This window comes from Myotis brandtii, unplaced genomic scaffold, assembly GCF_000412655.1.
Source record: "Myotis brandtii unplaced genomic scaffold, ASM41265v1 scaffold513, whole genome shotgun sequence".
Lineage (NCBI taxonomy): Eukaryota > Metazoa > Chordata > Mammalia > Chiroptera > Vespertilionidae > Myotis > Myotis brandtii.
Window position 1 is genome coordinate 1,980,692 of NW_005369552.1, and position 24,025 is coordinate 2,004,716.

The 24,025-nt window shown below is 45.8% G+C and overlaps 1 protein-coding gene across 8 annotated transcripts in view; it reads left to right on the forward strand.

The window, feature by feature from the left end:
* MTUS2 (microtubule associated tumor suppressor candidate 2) overlaps positions 1–24,025 on the forward strand; it is a 550,651-nt gene that overhangs the window by 499,445 nt on the left and 27,181 nt on the right. The window lies entirely within an intron of this gene.

A 24,025-nucleotide genomic window follows, 5' to 3' on the forward strand; every position in this document is an offset into this window, starting at 1 on the left:
GCAAGTGTTCCATGGCTGCCTGCCCTACCCCAAAATACTCTCTGATAGAGCACTAGGTCAACAACACAAATTTGGGTGGATCAAATGCTGAGGTTCATGTTGAAACTCCTGGTCTGCTGATAGGATGGCGTTGTTCAGTCTGAACCATGAGAGACCTCACAACTGACAGGACGGTCCCCAGACCCTGGGGCTTTCACTTGAAGCCAAAGATCAGACCAAGTATTTGCCATCTTCCCTTTCTTGATCCCATTTCACTCCTGAGAACCTGCTATTCTTTTCTCCCAAGAAGCAGTCAGCAAAAGTGAGATAAATATAGTCTATTCCTTATTCTTCTCTTTCCAGTGAGCACTTGTCCTCCGCCCAGTGTAGTCCGGGGACAGCCCATATATGCAGGGTGGTTCCCTCCAGGAGCAGAGGGACAGAGCAGGCCCAGCCATCCAGTGCCTTTTCCCCCAGCCTGTAAAGGTGACTCATAACTATTAGGTTAGTAGTGCCTTCCACCCAAAGCAGAGGGGGCTATCTTTCACTTTAGGGTGAATCCCTCCCCAGAGAGATGTCTGCACTCTGAGGCCAAGCTTTGGACCTGGGGGTGTGCACCCTGACCTAGCTGGGTGTGGTGGGCCAAATCCAGTGCAGCTTCCCTCTGTCTTTTCCAGAAGCTTCTAAATGCAGCAAGACCCACACAAAGATTACATTGAGTTTTTTGTATTTGTCTTATTTCATTTCTATATTAGTGCTAAGAATAGAAGCAGAAATCGCCTGCCAAATGAAAAAGCCATGGGTAGGGGGAGGGCCGATGGCCTTGGCAGCCCGTGGCCTGGCCACTCAGCCCAGCATCCGGCCCCAGCAGACACTTAGGCAGCAAGTGCCTGAGCCACTGTGGAGACTGCATTTGTGAGGGTAGAAGAAAGCCAGGGGAATATGGTCTCAACATTAACTGAAGTTCATAAATTCTAGTGTCTTGACCTGCAAGGTATTCCCTCGAGAGGAAAACAGAATTAAGCTTACAAACCTGACTTACAGATGATGGTAGACAAAGAGAGATGGTCAAGCCTATCTCTAAATAGAAATGAGGAATTTCTAAAGCTTGTAAATTCAGACTTGGAAGAGGGGAGGAAGCTGCAAAAAGTAGGTTATAGCCTGCAATAGGGCATTCCTCTGGAAGGGGCTAAAAGGCAGCCCCACTGTAGCCCACTGTGCCCCAGCTGGCATGGGGCTGCTGGCACCCACATGGAGAAGTGCTTTTTTCTATGTGCACAAAGGCGCCATGTGGGCCAGCTGTGGCCCAGTGCTATGCACCATGAGTGGTGACTAAGACGCAACTCGTGTCCTCAAGCTTACAACCAAAGGCTGTGGAGGATCGGCTATCTGAGATGGGCCTTGTAGGACAACTAAGATTTGGGTAGATGCAGGTAGGGAGGGGAGGAGTACAATTATTGAGCACATACTGAAACCTGCTACCCCAGTGAATGTGCCCTGGACCAATGGGTGCCACAATCATTTATAGGCATTACCCATTTTGCACACCTACAGAAAGAAAAACTATGCATTTCCTCATTCATCTTTTCATGGTATAAAAAAAACTTTTCATGCTTGACATTTAATAGTTATAAAACATTCTATCATACTTGTAAACTAGAATAAGCTCCTGTTGGGTCCAAATTCCGCCACCAGAAACCTGACCCCTTTGGACACCGGAAATTGGAAGTCAAATATTGAATAAGTGAAGGGTTGATCTTATAGGTGTAAATGCTGAAATAGACTTATAAGCTGTTCTTCCTAGAAGCAGGTTTCCTTTCGAGACCTTAGTCTTCACTTTGTTAACTGCCATCAGGCAGATGCTTATGATCCTCTCTCCAGCAAAACTGCCCTATTAGAAAATCTGAGCCTTAAAAAAATATATTGGATGAATTCCACCAGACAGAGAAACATATGCAGTGCATAGCTAGTTCAGATGGAGCCTCTGGCTGACACTCCTGCTTGGCCCTGATGTTCTCCCAGCCAGACACAAGTGCTGTTGAGATACACATGCAAACTTGAGTTGGGCCAGCACCAATTCCACGACACGCCTCCTGCCTTATTCCTTCCTCCGGGCTGCTCACAGCTGTGACTGCCTGAATTTGGTGTGAAAGTGCCTCTCATCTTTGAAGTTCTCAGCCCCCTCAGCTGCCCTCCTTCTGGTCTTATTTACCTACCACTGGCCCCAGTCCCCAAGGCTGTCGTCTGCTTCCACACATGGCTTCCATCGCCCTCTCTTAGCCCCCTTCCTCTCTAGAACTTGTTATAACCTGTACTCTGGCTGTTCCCACCTCAATCCAGGTCCATTGGGTTTTTATCTTTCTGCCAGCTTCAGACTGAAGATGGACTTTTCTTTTTTATCCCTATTTAACACTTTAATAACACTTAGTATGAATAGTTTTAAAACAGAAAGCAGTTTTGAACAAAGCAATCATTCTGGCAGAGTTTCTTGGGTATTGTACAGAAACTCAAATGGTTAAATCTACATTTTGACTAGAGTCAACCTATTGAAATAAAGCAAAAACAAAAAACAAACAAAAAAACAAGGATGTTTTATAATATAAAATAAGAGATATTAAAGGATTCTGACATCTTTGATGTGATGATACGATAGAAATCTATGTTTGTAACAATATGCCACAAATTGTTGTTTTTTTATGTTTTTAAGTTACTACTAGAATGGATTTTTCAATGTATTCTCATTTGTAACTAGCAACCCACACATACATACAAACACCACTGTGAGTTTGTATGTGTAATGACTTTACCTTTCTGGGTTATACATATAACTTGTCTTCCAATTTTATAATTATAACCCCTTATATTTACATAGTGCTTAGTACTTACCAAGCTCTGTCACATATATTTTATTTATTCATTCCAGCAACTCAATGAAGTAGGTGTTGGTATCTTTATTTTATAGAAAATTGAGGCCCAGACAGATTAAGTAACTTCCCTAAGAACATACAACTGGTATGGGACAGAGTCTACTCTTAACCCAAGTCTAAATCTTCTATACACAGTATGTAAGTTTTCCATGGCATCTCAGCCCCACCACCAAATTATTTTTGTAATTTTTAATTTAGTAAATTGAAAAATCAGATAAAATAAAATAGCCTTTTCTTCCAATTCTGTATGACTTTGTCACAAAACCATAACAGATGCTGGTATGGATCTGTCCAAACGTGGAGTAGATTGTGATTATGTAACACTTACGATGTTCATTGGTCTCAGACTGTTCATTAGGGTTGGGTTCAGGGGCAAAAAACAAACTCCCCAAAGAATGAAGCTTACTCAAGGTAGATTTTTATTTCTCTCTTATACAGAAGTCAGGAGGAACACCCAGGGGCAGGTATGGTTCTGCTCCACAGAGTGCACAGGGGCCCAGGATGCTTATGGCTCACTGTTCTACTGCCCAAGACTGTGGCCCTTGTCCTCATGGTCCGGCATGGCAGTGGTGCTGCAGCCATCGTATCTGCACTGCAGGTAGTGGGTGGAGGAAGGAATGAGCAAAGAAACAGAGAGTGCTCTCTTTGGGGAAAGTTTCCAGGAACTACATTTCAGCTTAGGTCTCATTGGCCAGAACTAAGTCACAAGACAACTTTCATTAAAAAAGAGATTGGTAAATGTGCTCTAATACCTTGCCCAGGTATTATATTATTACTATGGAAGAAGGGGAGAATGAAAATGGAGGACCACTGGCAGCCTGTGCTATGGGGCCAGAATTGCCTGTCAGTAAGTTGGGGAGAATAATCCTGTCACACTCAGTGATGAGAGCAAAGGATCTAGCGGAGTATTAGGCAGACTAGAGAGGGCTTAACATGGTGCCAATTCCCTTACCTCAAATTAGATTCTTCCATCTTCCTTCCTCTCACAGCTTTAAAAAAAGCTGAGTAAAAATGCAAACTTTAAGAAGTTACCCCAGAAAAAATAATTAATCTTGGGATCACAAACATAATGGATATTTTCTTATTTATAAAAAATATCTCTTCTAAGCACATCATTTAAACCCACTTCAATTATAAAGACAGATAACTTTAAAGTAAAAGGATAGGTAGAAAGATGTACTATGCTAACACCAATCAAAAGAAAAATCAGAGTGTCTATGTTAATGTCACACAAATTAAACTTCAGACCTGTAATATTAGTAGGGATGAAGATGGCCATTACATAACAATACTAAATATCTATGTACTTAACAACAGAGCTTCAAATCACATGAAGCAAAAACGGATAGAACTAAAATGAGAAATAGACAAACCCATAGTTATGGCTGGAGACTTCAGCATTCCTCTCTCAGCATTGATAGAACCAGCAGGCAGAAAGTCAGGAGGGGTATAAAAGACCTGCACAGTAGTGTCAACCAACTTGACCTAACTGGCATTGAGAGCAGCCCATCCAACAATAGCATCCTTTCCAAATGCACACAGAACATTGAGCAACATAGACCATATTTTGAACCATAAAACAAACCTCAAATAACACAAAAGAATTGAAATAATACAAAATGTTTAGGACTATAACACAATTAGACAATAAATCAATACTATGAAAATACCTGGAATATACTTTTAAAGAATACTTGGGTCAAAGAGGAGACCCCAAGGCAAAGTAGAAAATATGTTGACTTTGAGTGAAAATAAAAACACAACATATCAAAATCTGTGGAATGCAAAATTCTCTGATCGGCAGAGTTGAGTCTTCTCATTGTGCAACAACGTTAGTGGAGGTGGGGGGAGGGGCAAACGTACCATCACTATCCTAGCCTCTGTTGCAGGGAAGCAGGGAGTGTTATCGTAAAGAAGGTGTGATCTAGCAGACTTAGTCTGCTGTCAGAAATTTGAGTGTGATGACATAGCTTCAAACATACTGCTTTCTCCCAGGATTGACCACTCAGCACAGCCAGGTCTGGGAATTGCCCACCTCCCCTGTAGGGAAAAGATATTTGTTCTGAGCTGGAAAATGTTCAAACCAGTGATGTCAGCTGCCATGATTAGATTTATTTCAATAAATGTAATTTTCTGAAGTCATTTCAGTTTCTATTCCAAACAGGTGCTTACCCATGCACAGTAACATCAAAACTGCAAACTCCCTTAAATGTACCAGAGACTGGGTTTGGTTGCCATGGAAAATACATTATCAGCTACAAGACTTCAAAACTGCTACTCTCTTTGAGACAATGATTCATTCCAATTGGCAGCAACACATTTTTTTATATTTATAAAATTCTTTGACATCTATACGCATAGCACATTTTAGTTATTTTATATGGAGATATCTATTTTGTGATTCTCTACAATATTTATTCCTTTATGAATAAAGATAATTCTGCTTTCTGATGTATGTTAGCATTGATATTTTTAAATCTGTGGGTTTCATCCTTAACTACCATGAACTGACTGACTAGAGTAACTTAAGATACCAAAGGCTGCCACTGTCTTACCCTGAGGAAAAACAGTTTCTTGAAATTCCGAGTCAGCTGCCTCCATAAAATGGTGACTTCATAAATCTAATATTTACAGTGGTGTACAGTTTACAAGGCCCTTTCACATATTATTTCATTTGATCCTGACAACAACCCTAGGAGAAAGGTAAGCTAGATAATACAACCACCATTTTAATGATGAATAAATCATGTTTATAGAGACTAAAAGAGAACCCCACGTCAAATAACTATGAGGAATAGCAGAGCTGGGTCCTTATCTCACTCCACCATGACCACGTGCTGCCTTCCTATTGTAAGATCTCAGTTGGTGTCTCAGGAAGATAATAAAAAGCAAGAGAAAGACATGACATACACTATACATCTAACATGAAAATTGCTGAAGAGCATCTTGCAAAATGTGTATTTTCAATGACAATCCACAAATTTTGCAGATGCCATCACCTCCCCTTGCAAGTGTCTCATGCACACGGATCCCCCTCTGTTTTTGTTTGTACCTTGAGCCCCAGCCCAGGGCTGATCACTGAATGTGGAACATTTACTGTTTCATTTTATACACTTGATTGAACTCAGGAGACATACCCGTTAGTGTGCCAGGAGTAACAGAGGATGTGACACAGGCTCTGACCTCAGAGTATGCCTGTTTTTGGAGAGATGGACATATAACCAGATCATTTAAATCCAGTGTGTTGAGTAAGGTTCTAGAGGTCTAGAAGTTCAGAGGAGGGTTTGTAAACTAGTCAGGGTTCACATTTGATTTTTCTTGTCTAATGTCATTATGAATTATTTTTATTCATTCAGATACCACCACGGTCAGGCAGATACAATGGGGCCTTGACTTACGAGTTTAATTCATTCTGTGACGGAGCTCGTAACTCAAATTACTTGTATGTCAAATCAATTTTCACCATTACAATGACACGTGATGCTGGGCTGATGTTGTGGTGTTCACTGTGACATTCGCTGCGCCAACTAGCGGTGGGGTATCTGAAGCTGGCTCGTAACCCGAATTTTAGCTCGCAACTCAAAGCAAAAAATCGGCCGAGAGACGCTGATGTTGTGGCGTTCACTGTGACGTTCGCTGCGCCAACTAGCGGTGGGGTATCTGAAGCTGGCTCGTAACCTGAATTTTAGCTCACAACTCAAAGCAAAAAATCGGCCGAGAGACGGCTCGTATCTCGAAAAACTCATTAGTCGGGACACTCGTAAGTCAAGGCCCCACTGTATTCACAAGTACTATCAATCTGTTTGCTTAATTTGGCAGCTTATTTGAACAGAATAATATAGAAATTGCAATATATGCTTATGTAATATGCAGGTCACTTTTTAAAAAATCAAAATTACAGTCTTTTAGCCAACTGTCAGTTCTTTGGGAAATGAATTCTGATGAAAAAATTTGATAACTAGACCAATTCTATATTGCAAGTAACTATGTAAAGACTTCCTAAATTTCAGCAATAATGAATCTGGTCATCATCTCAGGACTCTGTAGCACAACTTTTCTTAAAATAAAAATGTAAGCTGGTGGTGAGGCATGTGGTCAGTTTGGTTCCAGATGGAGAGACCAGGCTGGCAGCGCAGTGTGGGGTCCACCTTGGTGGAGCCGCTGTGGTCCAGCTTTTGTTTTCTTCGTTAGCACCCCGAGAGTGGCTCTGACTGGCAGGGAAACATCTTGTACTAGAGCCTGATAGAGAAAACAAAAATGTCAATTTGTTAATTTATGATGAGAAATAGATCTCCTTATAAGTGGATCTATCTAGAAAGCTAGAGTTGTAATCAGAAGACTACTTACTGGCCCCAAATCAGTCATGTGCTATAAATAACAATGGAGTGACTCTTGCTTTTCTAGGACCTCAAATCTTAGGAATCTCCATGGGAGCAGATGGAAGCCTGTTAGAATCACCTGGATGCTTTTACCAACTACCCCTGCCTAGACTTCTCGTATAGCCATAACAGAATAACTAGGACTGCACCTAAGATCGCACTCCACACAGCTGTAAAATAGACAAATTATATGAGGCAGCTGTTTTCAAGCATTGGACACCACAAGAAAAGGGAAACACACCGAGTCCCACATTAGCCCAGCTCTCTGCCTGGGGTGGGGCTCTTACCACCCACAACACAGAGAGGTGCTCTAGGAAATAACCACTATCTCACTGACCTGCAGAAGCAGATACCGGTGTTCAAGGTGATTAAAGTAATTGTGGGGCCAACCACTGAAGAGGAGTAAGCTGAGCAGAGCAGGCCCCCAGGAATTTGCCAGGGGGTGGAGGGGGGAATCTTTGTTCTTAGAAGGGTGGGCTGTGCCTGCACAGAGAGGCCTGGCAGAGGGCAGCTGCTGCAGGATTGGGAGCTGTATGGAGGTACCAGAAGTCAAGCAGTGCCAAGAGGCGGGATTCCAGCCCAGCAGGGGTGGGGGTGGGGGAGAGATCTCCCTGAGCACCTTGAGCAAACAGTCAAGATCTGAGAAAGGTCAGGCATAAGGAGTAAAGATCATGACCTGGAATAAGAGTCGCTCTAAGACTAAAGAAAACTGAAGTTGACAGACCCTAACAAAGTAGAAAAACACACCTGACTGAAACAAAGGAGTCTAATGATTTACCTCTCTGTCAACAAATTTAATACCTATTAAAGAAAGACACCATAATATAAACTTCCTACAATGTATCATCCACAGTGTTGAACATATAATTTTAAAAAATTAGACATACAGAGAAGCAGGACCCATAATCAAACAAAAAAGAAGTAAATTGAAACAGGTATTGAAATAACCCAGATGTTGCAACTAGCAGATAAGAAATTTTAAAAACTATTATAAACACTAGGGGCCCAGTGCACGAATTTGTGCACCTTGAAAGGAACTGTGGGCCGAGAGGCTGAGGTGAGCACAGGGGTGGGTCTTGGCCCATCCTCCGTGCCCCCACCCGGCCCCATTCACTGCGGCCCCTGGTCCCATCTGCCGGCAGTCCTGCTCCCACCCATTGACGGCATGGAATGGTTTGGGCCGGTGCCAGCAGCAGGCTCAAGCAGAGGCTGCTGCCCCAATTGCCCCTCAGGAGCAGGGGGAGGTGTAGAAGCCCTGAGGGGTGACTGGAGCCGGCAGCCGCTGCTTGCACCCACTGGTAGTGCAGAGCGATCAGGGCTGGCGCCAAGCACTGGCAGTGGGTGCGAGTGGCGGCTTTGGCTCCAGCATCAGGTGCAAGTGGGGTCAGCGTCAGCAGCAAGTGCAAGCGCCAGGTGGGACCATGGTGCATGGGAGCAAAGAATTTTCAGTAACAACCAGAGGCTCTCCCCAATGACAGCATTTGACATTTTTCCTGCCTAGGTCTGGTGCCCTCACTCACTTGCTCCACCATCCTGCTGCAGACAATGTCTGCCATGTTCCACACACACCCCCTGGTGGTCAGCGCACATCATAGTGACCGGTTGTTCGGTTGTTTCATTTGTTCCCCCGTTCGGTCCATTTGCATATTAGCATTTTATTATATAGGATAGCTATTTACTTAAAATGGAGCACAGCTACCTCACATTTTTCTCCAGTCTGCTGTGAGGAGAGCACATCTTAGAATCAACAGATTCGTGCACTGGGGGTGGGTCCCCCAGCCCGACCTGCACCCTCTCTCCAATCTGGGAGCCCTAAGGGGAGCCCTCTCCAATTTGGGAGTTTCTATCTGTCTTTGCAATCATATGAGCAAATTGTCTGAGACCCCCAACCCAGTTTGGTTTGTTGCTCACAGAGTAACAGAGGCTCTTTTTTATCTTTGCTTCATTGGTGGAGATTTCCTGGAAGTTTTCGGATATCTTCCCTTTAATTTTTCCTAGACACTCTGATGTTACTTATGTCTCTCACCTTTGCTTTCCCTCCATCCCCCACCGCAACAGTAACTTGCTCCAGGCTCACTTTCCTCTAGTGTCTAGGAGATCCGTATGCCACCAGAACTACAATTCCCATAAAAGACTATTTTGTTGTTTAAATAAATTGATGATCTTTGACTATGAATACATTCATGTAATCACCACCCAAACAAGATATTAGACATTTACATCGCTCCAGAAAGTTCTCTCATGCCTTTTTCCAGGCAGTTCTGCCTCCTCCATCCTTTTTTACTTCTAGCACCATAGATTAGCTTTGCCTGTTCTTGGGTTTCATATAAATGGGGTTGGACAGTGTAGAGCAGCGGACATTTACATCACTCCAGAAAGTTCCCTCATGCCTTTTTCCAGGCAGCTCTGCCTCCTTCATCCTTCTGAAGTGACCACTTTTTTACTTCTAGCACCATAGATTAACTTTGCCTGTTCTTGGGTTTCATATAAATGGGGTTGGACAGTGTTGTAGAGTCTTTGTGTCTGGATGCTTTTGCACCACATAAGAGATTCATCCACGGTGCTGAGTGTATCAGTTTTGTGTCTGGATGCTTATGCTTTTGCACCACATAAGAGATTCATCCACGGTGCTGAGTGTATCAGTAGTCTGTTCCTTTGTATTTTTGGGTCGTGTTCTGTTTGCATAAATATACCAAAATTAATTTATCTGCTGAGGGACAGTTGGGTTCTTTCCACTCCTTTCCACTCTTTTTGCTGTTATAAATATCCTTGCACAAGTCTTTTTGGGGACAGAGATGGTTTCATTTCTCTCAGGTAAATTCCTACATGAGAAATGACTGGGTCATAGGACAGATGTGAGTTTAACATTAGGAGACACAACCAAATAGTTCTCAAAGTGGTTGTACCATTTTGCACTGTCCCCAACAATGTTTGAGAGTTCCAGTTCCTCCATATTCTTGCCAACATTCAGTAATTTTGTTGTTGCTGTTGTTTTAGACACTCTCCTAGGTGTGAGGACTATCTCACTATGGATTTAATTTGCATTTCCCTGATTACTTGATGACGTTGAGCACTTTTTGTGTTAACTGGTTATTTGGATATCTTCTTTTGTGAAGTGTCTTTGCCCATTTTTTATTGTGTTGTTCTTTTGACTGATGGCAGCTGCCCCTTCACCTGGACTCAAACTCTCTCAAGTTTGCCACAGTCCCACCTGGCCCACCTGCTCTTTCCTCTAAATCCCAGCACCTAAAGACAGACTCGGATGGCCTATGTCTATAGTCATGAACAGGAAAATTGAAAGTATATCTATTGCTAAAGTGTAAAATGTAAAATATTTCAAGAGTGCCATTCTTAAGAGAATTTTGAATGCCTGTTCTGCATAAATAAAGTATTCCAGATATTTTATTTAGGTATGAGAAAGCTATAATCCATGAATCCAAAGAGTTTATGATCAGTTGGGAAAATAGGCATGTTAGCAAATGACTTTAACATAAAAATGAAGTAAGTGTCTCTCTCCTTCAAATGTCTGTCCTAGATGCTGTTCTTCACTATTTTTCCTCTCATTTTCCATGATCTCTGTCTATCTATCTACTGCTATGGCTTTAACTACTGCCTAAGCTGGCAAATTCACATCTCTGGCCCTGGTCTCTCTTAAGGTCACCTCTTGGTGTGCCACAGGCAATACAACTCTTCATGGTCAAACAGTTTTATCTCCACCCGCCCCACACTCCCCACCTCAGAGCAAAACAAACAAAAAAAATCTCTACTTCTATATACCTCAATTAGCTCAGGTACAAGCTAAATTGCTATAACAAAGTAGTCCTCAATACAGGGGTTTATATATGGAATAAATATGATAGAGGGATATTTTTCTTTCATGTAATAGGCCCAGGATGGTCATGCATCTCTGCTCTGTTCCCAAAGCCTTTGTCCCTGCTTGTGTGGTTGAGGCTGGTGTGGGCAGGCGTATGTTTCAGCCTGAGGGGAAGGAAAGCAGAGCAAGCAGAGGACAAGCAGCTTCCTTGTGGATTATGACTTAGATGTTGCCATGTCACTTCTTCACATCCCATCGATGCCAGCAGAATCACGGGGCCACAAGGACCTACTAGGGAGGCTGGAATGCGGAGTCATTTGAATTAAAACTTGAAGTATCCTATCAATAAAAGGCAGAGATAGAGACGGGAGACAGCAGGCTCAACCACCAACTTTAGCTCAGTTATTGACACCACAATCCACAGAGTAAACTGTCCAGAAAGCTGGACGCCATCACCGACTCCGCCTCTCCCTCTTCTTCACACTCGATGTCCAGTGAGTCACCAGGTCCAGTTGATTAGAATCCTATGCTTCATGTAGTGACTTAGTTTTTTGTAAAAATCTCCTCACTAGACCCTTTACCTCTCTGCTTGCCCATACAGCCATCCTCTGTCATTTCGATGATTAAAACCCATCAGTAACCAGAAGCATGTCTGCCTATGACAAGAACAGTGGTTGTCCCTAGCTAGGGGGTCTAGGGAAGGAGGGGAAATTACTGCTCACTATATTCCTTTCCATGTTGTTTGAAATTTTTTTCACATGCAAAATATAAAAATTAAAGCACTATAATAGCCTGGCCAGTTTTGCTCAGTGGTTAGAGTGTTGGCCCACAGACTGAAGGATGGGAAGTTCAATTCCCGGTCAAGGGCATGTACCCCTGATGAAGGTTACCCAGCCCCAGTAGGGGCATGTGTGGGAGGCATCCAGTCCATGTGTCTCTCTCACATCAATGTTTTTCTCCCTCTCCCCCCACCCCTCTTCCCTCTCTTCCTCTCTCTAGAAATCAATAGAAAAAATATCCTCGGTTGAGGATTAAAAAACAATAACAACACTAAGATAAAGAAAGATCCTTCAGTGGCTTTATATCATTCTTAAGACAAGTAGAATTCAAACATTTTAGCACAGTGTACTGGGACTGCTGCTGCCCTCCCAGACGTTCCCCTGCTGCCCTCTCTCCGCATCCTCCACCGAAGTTCTGCCCACTTCACTGCCTCCTCCTGAACTGACCTCTCCCTCTCCCCACCCACCAACCTCCTGGGCTTCCTGGAAAACTAAAGTCTGCCATCACCTCCTTAACGCCCCAGCAGGGCCATTTCTCCTGAGAGGAATGCCTGCTTCAGAGCATTTCTCTGTTCCCATACATAGTTTCATAGTGATTGTCACATTGCTGTCATTGTTCACTTATCCATTTGTGTCTCCCTTCCTGCCAGCAGACCAAGGGCCTCAGGGTTCGGGCTGTGCTGGGGAGTCAAGGTCTGTTTCCTGAATCCCATGGGCAAGAGATGTATTCCAGGGATTTAAGGCACAGGGGGAAAATTATTTGGGGTGACAGAGCTTACAAGAAAAACTCTTAAAATACTTTTGTACTTACTAAATAAAATAATACAGCATACTAAATAAAAATAATGCTATGCCATTTTGTACATTTAAATGAATTTCTTTTTCCATCACTTACTCGCTAGAGGCATGCCAGGCTCTCCTGCCCTGGGATTTTCACCAGATGCTTGAGGACTACCCACACATTCATAATCAAAGCTGCATTTGCATGCCTGCGGGATGTCTGGAATTGTAAATTCATGGTTTCCAATTCTCCCAATAACCCTGCTGTAAGTTAGCTTGTATTATGCCCATTTTACAGATGAGAATATGAGATTCAGCAAACCAGTGGTTGTCTTGCCCAGGGTGGTGAGCTGTCCAACAGATGTTTGAACGGAGACCCTGCCTGTTTTTCCTATAAGCGCTCTGCCTCGCGTGCCTACTCAGAGAGTGTGTTTTTGTTTTGTTCTATTTTAATATCTGCCTCTCCATCCAATAGGTGTGGTTCCCCATATTATGGCCAGGCCTGTTGGTGGCCCCTGGTCCCAGGACAGCCCTAACGCTCAGGCATCAGCTCCTCATTCTTGTTTCTCAGCTCCCAGCCCCCAATGGGCTCAGCATTTAGATCCAAATTTACAGTGCTTTTCTTCAGCTTCTTCTTCTTATCAAAACGTCAATGCAAACGCCTCTATTCCTGCTCTGCCATCCTCTCCTATTTCCCTCTTCTATCCCCAAACCCTGTTTCTTCCGCATTATCCCAGCAGGGGGAGCCCGTGAGGGCTTCATCTGTCACAGTGACTTGGAGCCAGGAAGGACTTGGGCAGGAAAGAATAGCTGTGCGCAGTGCCAGCCTCCTTACTGCCTGGGGTGCATGGTGTGGGCAGGGGGACAGGGTGTCACTATATATATGACTCCAACTAAAAGGTGAGGAGGATGGGAAGCCACATGCAAGAATCTGAAAGGAAATTCCGTGTCCTGGGACTCTAACTCTCCAGAAAGACACACCCTCAGAGCTAAGTCTGCACACCAGGCTCAGGTCGGCACTGGGAGCTCACACTGGCTGAGAGAAGGCAGGTAGGCCTAGACTTCAGAAGGGCAGCAGCGGGCAGGCCCTATAGTTAGTGGCAGACGCTGTCTGCCCTCTGCTTCGGACGCCGGTGGGGAAGCCTGCTGTCCTCTGCACACGGGGGAGGCAGGGCTCTGGGGGCTGAGCACTGAGCACCAGGGCCTTGCGACCAGTGGTCTAAATGCGCTCTCAGGCTCCACCCCAGCCTCTGAGTCAGAGTCTGCACTTTAACAGGATAATCTGTCAAAGTTTCAGCAGCACTGTCTTTGCTTACAGAAGTGCTTCCTGGTATGTGGTCCCTGTCCCACCAGTAGCAGCACCGCCTGGGAACTTATTAGAAACGCAGATTCTCAGACCCATTGACTCCAGCTCTGGGTGGGCCTGTAGCCTGCGTTTTAGTCCCCGCACGCGATTCTGATGCCGCTCAGTCTGAGAAGCCCTGGCTTCGGAGAGGACAGGTGGCCGCTATGAGCATGGTGGTGAGAAGGCCACGGATCTGGACTGACTTGGTTCTGCTGCTCAGGCTCCTCTTGGATAAAATGGGAACATTGAGCAGGAATCGCACCTACTTCCCAGAGTTCTTGTGATGCTCAATGGCCTTCCCGACATGGGTGCTCAGTAGAGCGTCAGGCGTGTGAGAGGTCAGACCCTGGGATGCTGCCCTTCCTCTCTGCCCGAGGCCTTTTCCTAGAAAACTGTGGCAGAGAAATGTTTGCATCTTCTGGTACCTAGTGTGATATGAAGGCCCTTCTTGCTTCTCTGATTATCTATACTAATAAAAGCCTAGGTGGTCCTCGCGCCCTTGAGTGCAATGTCATCACAAGATGGCCACCACAAGATGGCCACCACAAGATGGCCACCACAAGATGGCCATGCACACAGTGGAGGCGGAGCCCGGCGGCCGCTCCATGCAGTGAGGCCTGCGGGTCCCACGGCTCTGCGTGACACGGAGGAGGCCAGTCCCAGCGTCTCCACCGCCTTGCGTGGAGGAGGCGGATCCCGGCAGAGGAGGTGGGTCACAGCAGGGGAGGACAGTTGTGGGCGATTGGGCTGGCAAGGGAGGGCAGTTGGGGGCAATCAGGCCGGCAGGGGAGCAGTTAGGGGGCGATCAGTCTGGCAGGCAGAAGCGGTTAGGAGCCAGTGGTCCTAGATTGTGAGAGGGATGTCTGACTGCCTCCCGCAGTGAGGCCTGTGGGTCCCGCGGCTCTGTGTGACATGGAGGAGGCCAGTCCCAGCGTCTCCAGCGCCTTGTGTGGAGAAGGTGGATCCCGGCAGAGGAGGGGGGTCACAGCAGGGGAGGACAGTTGTGGGCGATTGGGCTGGCAAGGGAGGGCAGTTGGGGGCAATCAGGCTGGCAGAGGAGCAGTTAGGCGTCAATCAGGCCAGCAGGGGAGCGGTTAGGGGGCGATCAGGCTGGCAGGCAGAAGCGGTTAGGAGCCAGTGGTCCTAGATTGTGAGAGGGATGTCTGACTGCCTCCAAGGGGTCCCAGATTGGAGAGGGTGCAGGCTGGGCTGAGGGACACCCCATGCACGAATTTTGTGCACTGAGCCTCTAGTATTTTAGAAAACAGGCATGTACTATTCTAACCAGACAATAACTAAAAGGAGAACTTGTCCTCTTAGGGGTTCTGATGAAAATCATTGTCACACAGGCTTTGCTGGCAAGGGGCACCTTTGGCCGCCCTGTGCCTGTGATATAAGGTGGACACGGTTATTTCAGGCTTTGGATTGGACACAAGCAGTCATTCCCAGGTCTCTGAGACTCAGGACTGTGGTCACAGGTCCTTATCCGATAACCGTTTCCTCAGATGTCCTTGGAGGTGCAGCAGGCCAGGGCGAACCAACTACTAGTACACCGAAACAGTGCTTAGTGAGGCCGCAGTGTCTGCACCGGAGCCTGAACCTCGGTAGTCAGGTTGGGCCCATCTAGACACATGTGTGTCTTATGCTTTATCTCACCCTGGCCTTCAGGAAGATTGGGAAATGGTTCCATTTGTAAAACTGCAGCGATTGTATGGACCCTTCAAAAACAATCCACAGCTAGCACCGAATGACTAATGGAGGCAGGCAGGATGCTCAGCACCTACTCTGAATTATCCTATTTAAACCTTCTAGCCCTAGGAGGTAAGTCCTGGTGTGCTCCCCATTTTACAGGTGAGGAAGCCAAGGCTTAGGGGGAGGTAATCTCCTGCACAGGAGCGTCACGCCTACCAGCGTGGACGGAATGATTCCATGGAAGCAGTGAGGTGGCTGTTCTATTCTAGACACATCACAGGAGGAAACAATGAGCAATTAAATGGGCTCTGCCATGCAGTGGGGACCAAAACCCATCAACTAGAACAACTCCACTTCCACAGGTGAGAAGGACCAAGAACTCTGAAAGGGGTGTGCCTGCTTCCCCACGCCGCTGTCCCAGTGGCCCGTCTCCTCGAAGACTGAAAGGGAGGGCCTGGCTTTGTCCCCGTCTGTGAATCCTTATGGAAATCGCCCTGCCTTGTGCTAAGTGATGGGATTCCATAGGCGAGGGCAGCACGGGGTCCAGCCAGGGCATTAGGCAAATATCCCTGTTAATCATAAACTCACTTGGGCTGCTGCTGTAGATCTCCTATAAACTCTGCTTCTTCTAAGTCTGTGTCTAAAGTTAACGGGTAGAAACCTTTCGAGGTGGACCGTTTTGTTCCTCGGAGTCAATTTGATTTACTTGGAAGTTATGGGGAGAGGCTGGGATGCATTCATGGGGAAATGCACATCTTTTAAAAAATTAGGTTTTATAGATTGAAAACATTAATCCTTCATTACTGTGTAAAATTGAAAGCATTAAACCCTTATTCAAAAACCAATCATGGGCCTCGAGATGTTATCGGGAAATTTGGGGTATCCCTTTCCCCACTGCTGGGGGTGGAGTCCTTACAAAATCTTGAGAAAAAAGAATTTTCTGAGGCTCTCATGGGAGGAAAAGTGATTTTAATTTGCATGTAAATACATCCCTGGGTCTGCATAGTCCCCTTCCCTTAGCCCAGCCCTGGAAGAAGTGTGGATGGGGCTTCAGTAGAGCTAAAATCAGAGCCAGTGTCCAGAGTTCCTGTTCCATGTTAGGCAAATATCCCTGTTAATCATAAACTCACTTGGGCTGCTGCTGTAGATCTCCTATAAACTCTGCTTCTTCTAAGTCTGTGTCTAAAGTTAACGGGTAGAAACCTTTCGAGGTGGACCGTTTTGTTCCTCGGAGTCAATTTGATTTACTTGGAAGTTATGGGGAGAGGCTGGGATGCATTCATGGGGAAATGCACATCTTTTAAAAAATGAGGTTTTATAGATTGAAAACATTAATCCCTCATTACTGTGTAAAATTGAAAGCATTAAACCCTCATACAAAAACCAATCATGGGCCTGGAGATGTTATCAGAAAAGTTGGGCTATCCCTTTCCCCACTGACTGCTGGGGGTAGAGTCCTTACAAAATCTTGAGAAAAAAGAATTTTCTGAGGCTCTCATGGGAGGAAAAGTGATTTTAATTTGCATGTAAATACATCCCTGGGTCTGCATAGTCCCCTTCCCTTAGCCCAGCCCTGGAAGAAGTGTGGATGGGGCTTCAGTAGAGCTAAAATCAGAGCCAGTGTCCAGAGTTCCTGTTCCATGTTGCAGCCAGGTCTGGCAAAGCATCAGCTTAGTTGTAGGCCATTAGTCCATTGCGTGTGGGGTCCACATGGCTGTGGGCCATATCGGAGAATGCCAGGAAGCAGGAGCAAGACCCCCAAAAGCCAGGAGTCAACCAAGAGCCAAGAGATCAAACTCCTTTGTTTAGGGGATTAAATATCCCAAATTTTGTGCCCCTGCAGTGGTCATGTCCATTCTGGCCAATGACCTGTGCCCAGGTGTGACTGACAGGAAGGTACCTTCCCATGTCACCCCAACTTTACTGGGCATGCGTCTATCTCCCCTCATCCAGTACTTTCCCCAGGGATCTGCGGGGAATGGACCAGTGGCTGCCTGGGGGGTGTAAAGCTGCCCAAATAACATGCCTCCAATATTTGGTCTTCCCTTTGCTGCTTTCCTGTTATTAATAACTAGGTTAATTACAATGGTATCAGGGAGAGCACAGAATTCTTGGGCCATGATTTCGACATTGTTAAAGAAGGAATTACAACATTTAAGGCTATGACCAGCAAATGCCTTAAAATTTAGCGGCCCCTTGGTCTCCATATCCAAATAGCACACTATGGGATGGAGGATTAAGTTTCAGCATGCTGTGGGAATGGGCCCTGCTAGGAAGCCTGTTAAGTAACAAGGTCATGGGAGTCCAGTTTTTAGACCTCTGTAGTGTCACTTCCACCGTGAAAAGGGTCCAGGAGCTCCACTTACATTTCTATTTAAATGTTTTAGAGGAAGTTATTAAAAGCTCCTTCGAAAAGGAATGTTTGACATGTGGATGATGTCACCGGTACAATTAACGTAACAAATAGGGTCACCTTTTTAATGCCATTTTTACAAGACTAAAAATTTCAGAGCAGTAAATACTCAGGGCGCCCACACGGAGCCATTACCTGGCCTTCAGGCTGCCCCCGGGCAGCGTGGCGGGTGAGCCGGTGCCTGGGGATGCTTTTAGAACTCTGCAAGCCCACATTACTGTGGAGGAAAGGAGGAAACAAGCTCATGCAAAGCCATTTCCCCAGAAAGCCATTTCCTATTTATGGGCAGCAGTTATTAGTTCTCATGTAGACAGCATTTTCTATTCTCTTCGAAACTTATTATAACCAACCTCTTAAGTCCATTTCCTCTTCCCTCCTTTGTCCCCATAAATCATCCACGTATTTTCCCCTCCCAGACCAAGAAGCATTACAATTATATTCACACATGGGGTCAGTCGTTAGCCATTTGTTGAAATACTCATCCTTTGTCTTAAAGAACACATAAAAATGGTACAAAGTATTTATTTATTATGAAATGGAACCTTTCACTAATTGGGATCTTAGTAACTGTTTTTCTTTTTCTTTCTTTCTTTCTATCTTTTTTTTTTTTGCTTCTTCCAAAACATAAAGCAGAATAGAGTCATGTCATTCAAAGGGGCTCTTCCGAGTTTCAGAACACCAGGGTTTCAGAACACCTGGCTGGAGTCCTGGCTCTCACTTTCCAGCTGTGTCACCTCAGACAAGATTCTAACCCCTCTGAAGAGTCCTGGCTCTCAGCTGTGTCACCTCAGACAAGATTCTAACCCCTCTGAGCTTCTGTTGCCTACTCTAAAAATCAGAGCAAAGATGCTTGCTTTAGCCCTAGCCGGTTTTGCTCAATGGTTAGAGCGTCGGCCTGCGGGACCAAGGGTCCCAGGTTCGATTCTGATCAAGGGCACGTACCTTTTGCTTCTTCCAAAACAAAGCAGAATAGAGTCATATCATTCAAAGGGGCTCTTCCGAGTTTCAGAACACCAGGGTTTCAGAACACCTGGCTAGAGTCCTGGCTCTCAGCTGTGTCACCTCAGACAAGATTCTAACCCCTCTGAGCTTCTGTTGCCTACTCTAAAAATCAGAGCAAAGATGCTTGCTTTAGCCCTAGCCGGTTTTGCTCAATGGTTAGAGCGTCGGCCTGCGGGACCAAGGGTCCCAGGTTCGATTCTGATCAAGGGCACGTACCTCGATTGCAGGCTTCTCCCTGGCCCAGGCCCTGGTTAGGGTTCCTGCAGGAAGCAACCAATCGATGTGTTTCTTTCACATCGATGTTTCTCTCTGTCTTTCCCTCTCTCTTCCACTCTCTCTAAAAATCAATGAGAAAATATCCTCTAGTGAGGATTAAAGAAAAACAAAAAAAAAGATGCCTGCTTTATCCAGCTTGAAATTTTCTGGGAAGATTAAGTAGGGCAGTATTGTGTATTGAAGAACATGCTAAACTAAACACATACAAATGTCAAGCACTATGTTACTATTCATGTCTCACAGCACTGGGGAATGCGTGGTTTTACAGAAAACACATTTTCTCTGTAGGTGAAGCTTATCTCTTTAGGGGTCCACTTTGGGAAGAAATCATAATAAAAACGGGATGCCCTCCCCTGTCTTCTTTAAGAGAGTACCGTGTACATAAGAGAACTCTTTTTTGTAACCTAAGTAGGTTCCTGTTACACATCCACAGAATTCTGGAACATGGAACAGAGGCAGCCTGCACTCAGAGCGCCTGCACCAGTCTGCGGGAGCTTGTCCTCACGGTCCTGGGTATCAGATCGAAGTCCAGATCAGGCTGCCGGCAGAACGGTTTCTGCCGAGGCCTCTCCGTGGATTGTAGATGCCTGTCTGCTCCCTGTGTCCTCCATGGCCTCTGAGCACACACATCCCTGCTGGCTCTTGATTACAGACACCTTAAAGGCCTCATTTTAACTTAATCACCTCTTCAAAGATCTCATCTCAAAATATGGTTACATTCTGAGGTGCTGGGGGTTAGGGATGCAACGTGAATTTAGGGGAACACATTTCAGCCCATAGAAGTGCCCAACCTCCTCCGTTCAGAGGTGAGAAACGCCCACAGCGTGGGATGAGCCTGGAACAGAGGCCGGGCCTGGTGCGCCTGCTGCAAGTGCCACCCTGGCCTTGCCGGTTCTGCCTTTATTTCCCCTCCTTTCCAGGTGTCACCTGACTACTCCCCTCCTGGGCTTTCACTCCTCCCCCTTCTAACCTCCATTATCTAGAGATGCTGACATTCAGGATTCAGTGTACCGAGAGTTACTTAACATCACTCTTATGTGAAAGGTTCAGTTGTTGGGGCTGGGCCTTCAGTGCTGCACGTTGTGACATGTATTTGGGGACCTTGAAGCCTCTTATATATATAGTCATCCGGTTTGGGAGCCCTGTTCCCAAAGTTAGACACAGGTAAGTAAAATACAGGGTTTCCCAAAAAATGTGTACACACTTTGAGTAACTATTAACTCCAATGGATTAAAGCTGAAAAGAAACAGCAATTGAGCTATCAACTGTTAAGTGTGTATACATTTTTTTGGGACACCCTGTATTAGTGTACTTTAAAATGTGACAGTGATAAGAAACCTTTCTGTTTTGTTACGCAGCATTCACAACGCCTAGCAGCTAGGAAAGGCTCTTTTTGTCTTACTGAAGCCACATCTCGTGTCCTTGCACAAGCCATTTACACACCCAAACGAGCAAAACACATCTGTCAGTCTGCCCCCACTTCACTGTGTGCAGTGTAACAGCCAGTCTGTTCTGAGGTCTCATGCTTTTAAGACTTTGACACTTTTATAAAATTGCCCACAGCAACCCTGTGAAATGCAATCACATCATTAATCATTAAAGTGTCAAAAAGCAGTAGTCCTGAATTTCCCATTTTTCATACTAATTGACAACATCTAGAAAGGCCCTCCCTGGGTACCGTGGACTGGAGGAGTGTCCATGGGCTGTGGGCCCGTAGATGTACATGAATTCCTCTGTTAGTGCAGCAGACTCGCACACTGTCTATTGTGCGGTTTTCTCCCCAGTTGAACTCCCCCTTCGATGTCCCATCTCCCTAAATGGCACCCCACCCCCAGTTGCTCTGACTGAGAACTTGAGGCCTCCTTAATTCCTGTCTTTCCTTTGCCTCCCTCATCTGACCCAGGAGCAAATCAAGGTGGCTTTGCCTCCAGATACTTCGCAGTGAATCCCCCCCTCCCCAGGCAGGAGCTGCCCTCCCAGTCACCATCAGACCTGCCTGACTCCAGAAGCATTCCTGGTCTCCTGCCTCTGTGCTCCTGCTGCAGCAGAGGGGTCCTGGGAAAGCCCTCGTTAGCCCTGTTGAACACTGTCCGGGGCTTCCCACTGTCACCAGAGTGTAACCCTGGCTCCTTTCCTGGGACCACAGGCCCTGCGGAACCTGGCCCTGCCTGTCTCTTGAACTTGGCCTGTCAGGGACGCTCCAGGGGGTTGTCTTTCGGTGCCTGGTATGCTGAAATTGTCCCCACTTCAGGACTCTGCACTGACAGTTCCTTCCACCCAGAACTCCCTCCTTCCATCTCTGCACACGCGTCTCTCTGTCATTCATATCTATCTGGACAGTGTCACCTCAGCGTGGCCTTCCTGTCTACCCAGCAGCTAACCTCCCCTCTGCCCAGGCTTCCCAGATTTACCCTTGTTTGACTTTCTTCACTGCTGTTAGCTCAAGAGGTTTTTAATCTACAATTGTGCATGTGAACACTTTTCTCATTTGTTTGCCTCCATGACAATGTGTCTGGGCGCATAGTGGGGGCTCAGTACATTCAATTACTCTGTTGACTGTCGGCCTGCCTATCTGGCCACAAGCACAAAATTGATTAGTGTGAGCGCATAGCGGGGGCTCAGTACATTCAATTACTCTGTTGACTCGGCCTGCCTATCTGGCCACAAGCACAAAATTGATTATGGCACAGTCCCCGCCCACTGGCGAGGGAGACAGGTGAGGAGATTGGGTTCAAAACAGCGAGTGCCTGAAGGGCGATATGCCAACGCCTTGCCTCCTCGCTGGGCTGGCAGAGCCCGGTGCACTGGGACCGCTCCCACCGCCGTTGGGTGGAGACAAGAGAAGCCTGGGCCAGGCGCCAGCACCTGTTCTTTAGGGCCTGGCCCACTCCTCGTGGCCTCGAATCAATTTGTTACCTGCTCCTTGCACATGGAGGTTAGGCCACCCATGGACACCTGGCGGGGGGTGACAGTAGATAACTACCTGTCTAGGCGGGGCGAGCTGTCCCAGGAAGCACCACAAACGGGAGCTGCCGTCTCCATGGCACAAGCTCCCCCAGGGCCCCGCAGAGATGGCTCTTTCACTCCCACTTCTACTCTTGGTCCATGATCCTTTCATAGTCCATTTTCAGCCCCTCCTTCATGACATCTTCCCAAAAAGGGTCCTAAGGAAAAAAAAAGAGGGTCGGGCTGCAGAGAGCAGTGTGCCCTGGATCCCAGGTAGCGTGTTCCATGAGCCTGCCTGTAGCTGAGATCTGACAAGTCTGAACAAAGGCAGCGTCACCAGAGGGCATTTTTCAGGCATCATAGCTCCTCCTGGTCGGTGCCCATTTGTTACAGGATCGCTGCCATCAAAAAACAGGAAAAGAGAGACAATAAAACCACAGCATAAAGATGCTAATAATCTTTAACCCCTATGAATTTAGCCTAATATATATATAAAACACAAACTAGTGTCCAGCAAAAGGGCACATAATTTATACTACCTCAACATGAGAGTGTAAGGTAGCCACCAGAATGTTAGGTGGGAAGACATGGGAAATGCCCAACAGAGTATAAAGAAGTCACAGGACTTCAATAGCTAAGAAGGATTTTGCACTTGGAAATTCCATTTTTCTTGGTTCAGTGAGATAATGGGTAATTTTTAAGGTAATTTTTTTCCCTTGAATTCTGTCCTTTTATTTATTTCCATCTCCTAAAGAAACAACTTAATCATTTACCTAACTGTGAGATCTCCTGCCAGCAATATGTAACAACAGCGACTAGACCCCAGGCTGGGGGACTCAAATAACACAAACTTATTTTCTCACAATGGCAGAGGCTAGCAATCTGAGATCAAATTGCTGGTGGGGCTGGCTTCTTCCGAGGCCTCTCTCCGTGGCTTACAGATGGCACCTTCCCCCTGTGTCCTCACATCCTCTTCTGTCTCTAGGGATCTGTGTCCTAATTCCTAATTTCTTATTAGGATGCCAGTCATACCGGATTAGGATCTACTCTAATGACCTCATTTTAACTTAATTAAAATCTGTAAAAATCCTCTCCAAAGGCCATGTTTTGAGGCCCTGGAAGGGATGGGGTGGGGGGGGGGGACATTCAGCTCTTAAAAGTGACATCATAATATTTCCACTTAGTGGAACAGTATCGTGTCATCATATTCAATGATTTGTTGTACAATTGATATATCTAAAGCATACTCTGGGACATAAGAGGCAACATAATATCATTTTTTTTTTGTTTTTATCATGATCTGTAGGGCCAGATCCTTCTCTCCAGTTTAAGTCTAGTGCTGTTAACCACCAAACTTGCTACCTCATTGGTAAACCAATAAAAACTTGTAGTTATTCATCAGACATTTGGAGCGTCTACTTCAAGTAACTTGATCTTGCTCACTGAGTTTTTCCCCTGTCACTTGACTTGTGAACTGTGGTTGAAATTAAGCCTGTGTTGCAAACGGCTCCATGGCACGTGTGATGTGGTCCCGAGGGCCGTTGTCTCATCATGCTTTGCACTCATAGGCTGGCAGGTTGGTGTCTTTGAGGTAGATATGTCTGAGGATGTTCTAAATATAGCTGTAATAATATTTTAGGTATTTTAACATCACATACACACACTATGAATATTCATGCACACACACACACAC